Here is a 5,199-nt window from a genome sequence, read left to right on the forward strand (position 1 = left end):
CAGTACCTGCAGTGAAGGACAGAAAATATTGTTGTAATTTTTAGTGAAAGCAACACTAATATACTGCTTTGGAAGAATCTGTATCACCATTGAGATGGTACATTTGCAGTACTGATGGTTAAACATTTTCACAAGGAATTTGGCTTCATATAAAATGCTGCTTTTAAATTGCACCTCTACAATTTGACGGACAGCTTTATGGAAGTTCCCTGTCTTTCACAGCTATTAAAATTAAAATGACAGAAAGTTAGAGATTACAAAAGAAGAAAATCTTTTTGTCCTTTATGATTTAAGTGCTATTTTGTTTTATTGAAAAAGTCAGCAATTTTTAGGCATATAAGAAGCTGGTATAGTTTTAGTGACTGTTCAGTATAAACAGTACAAAACCTTTTCTCAGAATTGCTTCTGTAAGATATCCGGAGCAGACTGCACGAGCCAAACATGCGTGCAACAATATACATGACATGAATCAAAGACAACACAGTAAACAACTTCAGTGAATATGTAATATATGCAAATATGTGTTTCACCTAAGTATAATGGATCTGTTTTCAAAGTAGAATATATTTTCAAAACAACTCTGTTGCATATAATACTGGAAACATTTGTAACAATGTGAACTGGGCACATTTTCTATAGCTTGAATTGGAGCAATTAAGTTTTACAAGCATGCACATCAAAAGCAGTGGTGTAATAGCAGCTAGTTTTCCACTCCAGCAGATTAAAATGGAAAAAACAAGTCCAGGGAAAAAAGATAAATAAAAGATTTGATATTTTGTCTTCAAGAAAACCATTTCAAGCCAAAATTAATCTTTTGTGTGCATGTGTGTACATTTCTAAAAAAAGCAAAAGAAAATTAAGACAGCAGTATCGAACTGCCAAAAAAGCATCACCTCCTCATTTTAACAAAGTGCCTAAAGAAGAGCTCTTACAGGATGCAAATTAGATGCCACTCTTTGGATTAATAGGATTTGAGTCACCACCCATTTCACCCAAGACTACACCAATCAACCATGAGGCTGCAGGCACCTGTGAAATGGGAAACCTGATTCACATCACATATATAATCAATCATCTACTGGAGCAAAAACCAAATGAGTTTCCTAATTGTGAGGGTGAAGTGATGCTTTCATTCTCTTGCTCTAAATAAATCTTAGAGAACATGAATAATAAATATGAAATGAACAACATCAACAAGAAAGACTAAAAAATACTCTTGAAAGAATTCCTTGAGTGAAGGAGAAAACCCAACTTCCTCATCCTTTCAGCTACATAGGGAAATCTTTACACACTCGGTACGTCAGAAAGCTCAGGGAACCTGACCAGCAAGAACAATTTCAAACTGGCAGTGACTCCTCGGGACCACCTCTGCTTCACTGTGGGATGAGGCTGGACACTTGGCAGCATCCGAGAGAACAGAAATGTCAATATCATAAACCCCTGCTGATTGACTTTGCTGCTCAAGTACAGGATTTGGACTATCCAGCAGCTTCTGTTGTAGCATAGTCCTGTGCTTGGTTTTGTGACTTAACCCCACATGTCAGACAGCTGACCTGCTTCAGCCTCACATAGTTTGAAAGAAGCAAGTCACACCTCTGTTGGAAACAAGACATTCTCCTGGAGCTAGACCAAGATCTAAATCCCTCTGTCCACCTGCATCTCAGTAAGTGAATCTCTTTTCTGCCTCGAACAACAAACTTTGCAATAATTTTTTTAAATGGACATAGAAATATCAAGACATGAAGTATTCTCTGGTAGATTTTCTCTTAGCAATATTCTCGTGTATAAAACACTGAACAAGGTAACTCCTTTTTTACTTGCCACTTTAGTGGCTCTTCCATGTTAACAGCATAGGGAATTGAGAGCATCCCCTTAAAGAATGCCCCGCCCAGGTATGTTCCTGGGAGGTGTGGGATTAAATCCATATAAACAGAAGAACCCAATTGAGTCCAGGTTTGCAACAAATCAAAGGACCTGTAAATAAAAAAAAAAAGTAGTTATTATCTTCTGCTGCACGACTTTATGAATCTGAACCAGGAAAGGAAAATAAGCCCACATCTCAGGGAAGCTGGTAAAATTCACCCAGGAGTTCATAGAATTTTGAGAAGAAGAAAAGCCTGTGCTTTTCAGCACTTTCTGGGAAAAAAAAAAAACAAACAAAAAACTAACCACAAACCATGACAGCATTTTCACCAGCTACAATACTTGTGAAGTGTCTTTTCTAGAAGAACTTCTTTCTTTGAAGTGAAATGCCAGTCAAGAACTTACTATCTTGAACTTACATACTTACTACTACTCTTAAATGCACATGCATTACTGAAAGGCTGTACCTACGCTGGCAAGCAACAGAGCTCAACACAAACAGACCTGCAAAGTAAAGCACTTGGTGTTAAGAATCCAACATCCACACTGTACACGCTTCAGCAGCTTTTATGTCAGACCAGCTGTAATTTGGTACCATTGACTGAATGCTTATTAGCAGCTGGACTGCATTAGGTCTGCTCCCAGGGTACATTTTCTGGTTTAGTTTCTTTTGTACTTTGCAAGACTACCCCAAATTGTGAGCCAATGCATATTAAACAGTGATGATCACAATATTTGCTTCTAAAAGAAATTCTTAACTCAATCTGACACAGTAAACATACCCATAGATAAATAAGAGGGGCTGATACTGCCAGTGTCACACCCAGACTCCTATAACTCTGAAAAGTAACAGAAGAGGATTCTCTGAGTAACAGAAATGTCAGGTCAAGTGAGCAAAGGGCACATTGCATCATTTAATTTGATTTTTTTTTTTTTTGGTCAAGAAAACAGAAAAAGAAACATACAAGATATTACATTAGAACTTACCAGACTCATAAATACATATACATGCATACATATGCATGTAAATCCATCTTAAACTGTAAAAGTATCACAATTTCCAAATATCTAAAATATTTACACACTATGAATCACAACAGGGTTTAAAATCATATTAATTTGCACTTTATGAAGGCTAAACATTAGAAAAAGAATACAGTGCTCAAATAAGGGTCACAACCTTAGGACTCAAGCCTTTTCTATGAATATAGAAGTTTACTGCCACTTCATGCAATAAAAGGAACAGGAAAAAAAAACCAACCCAAAACTTCTAGACAAACCATATCGCTCCTTGCTTGCGTCAGTGCGGTAAGGAGGGAAGATTTAGGTGCTGCTACTACCCAAGCTTCACCGCGGACTGGTCTCACATGTCACTGCACTGAACCAGTAGAACCACTGCACCACACCAACTTTTAGAACGAACAGATCACTCACAACACCCAAGAGATAATCCAGCGACTGCACTCTTTCTTGTCTAGGTATTTACTTACTTTACTTGTTGCAAGAAACTTGTTTCCTGTTCAGAACCCGTATTTGGTTTAGTTTGATTCCCAACTGTAAGTTAAGAATGAAGTAGAAACAGGAGAACATTTATTGGAAGTGCTGAACTGCTAGATCTGAAACAGGATAGGGGAGAGTCCCAGGAACCCTACTGTCACATGCTACAAAACAGCATGACACCAGTTTATCCTACCGGGTGTTTACAACAGCCACCTCCCTTTTTGCGGGTGAAGCAAATAGGCTATAATAAAACCACTTAAAAAGGGTTTGCCTCCAGCTTGCAGCTAGCACAATTCCAAACACTTTTAAGCTGATGCTTTGTTATGTTCGGTGAGAAACACGTAAGCCACGCGATTCAAGGATAAGCGATTAGAAACAAAACGATCCTTAGTTAACAGTTCTAATTGGATTTGGAAGATCTTTAGCTATGCAATACTATTTGTGATCTGGTTACATGTACTACACCTCTGTTTGGACAACGCAGACAGGCTGACCTGGGTTGTTCAGGCTTTCAGTGCTACCACGGAACGTCAGCTGAAGAACTAGTGGAATATTTAAAGACAAGTTGCCGAGTTAGGTTTTGTACAGTTTTTTTTAAAAACAATCGGTTTGTGCCGACTTCAAGTTACTCAACACCACGTTTCACTTGTTTGTGAACTCAAGATGAGGGCCTATTTATCACACCTCGCACACACACAGAGAGGAAGGCGATTCCCGCCCCAGAGTCTGTTACCGAAATAGAAACAGCTGAGGGCAGCTCTCCCCCCGCACGCACGAATTCCGTAGCAGGATGGGCTTACGTTGCCGACCTCTTGCCTGTGATTTAACGGTTTTGAAACGGATGACAGCCAAAGGCAAACCTGCCGTTATCTTTCCGTCAGCGAGCGGCACGGCCCCGAAGCGGAGGGACCCGCCGGAGGCGCGGGGCGGGCAGAGCCGCCCGCAGCGCAGCGCAGCGCCCACGCCGCCGCCCGGGCCCGTCAGGCGCCCGGCGCCGCCACCGAGGGGACGCCGCTCCCCGCGCGCCGCTTTACGTAACGTCAGGAGCGGCCGCCGAGCCAGCGGTACCGGAGGGGCCTGGCCAAGCTCGCCCAGCCGCAAGGCTTCGGAAACCGGCGGGTTTCACGGCAGCGCCGGCCGAGGAACCACCTCTGAGGTGAGGCGCCGCGCCGCGCCTCGCCCCGCCCCGGGGAACGGGGGTTTCCCGTCCCCGCCGTCCCGCCCGAGCGGGACCGGCCCCGGCCGCGCCGCACCCCGCGCGGCGGCCCAACGGCCCGCGGCGCCCCCCAGCGGCGGGGCCCGGCGCAACCGCCCGCCGCCGCCTCCGCACAGGTGCGCGGGAGCTGCGCCAGCGGCCGGGGAGGCGGCGGCGGCGGCGGGGGGGGCCGGCCGTGCCCGGCGCGGGACGGGCGGTAGCGAGGCTCCGCTCCCCGGCCGCCCCAGCCCGAGCTCCCCACCGCCGCCTCCTTCCCTCCCTCACCCCCCGCGGCGCTCCCTGCCCCGCTCGCCCCCTCCCGCCCGCCGGCAGGGCGAGCGCCCCCGCTCACCTGCTCGCCGCCGCGCTCGCCTCCCTCTGCCGCCCCACCGCTGGGGCCGCCCCGCCCCCTCGGCCGGCCCCGCCCCGCCCCGCCCCTCCGCGCGGCGCCCCGGGCTGGTACCTGCGGCGCGTGGCGGGAGGGGAGGGGAGGGGAGGGAGCGGGCAGGGGGCGGGGCCCGTGCAGGCAGCACCGGCAGCGGCGCGCCCCGCCGGCCCGTAGAGCCTCCATTTCCCGGCGGGCAGCGCGAGGCTGCCGGCGGCGGGCGCCGGCCGCGTTGCATTTCGGGTGCTGTAGTTCC

Source organism: Pelecanus crispus, chromosome 2, assembly GCF_030463565.1.
Source record: "Pelecanus crispus isolate bPelCri1 chromosome 2, bPelCri1.pri, whole genome shotgun sequence".
NCBI lineage: Eukaryota > Metazoa > Chordata > Aves > Pelecaniformes > Pelecanidae > Pelecanus > Pelecanus crispus.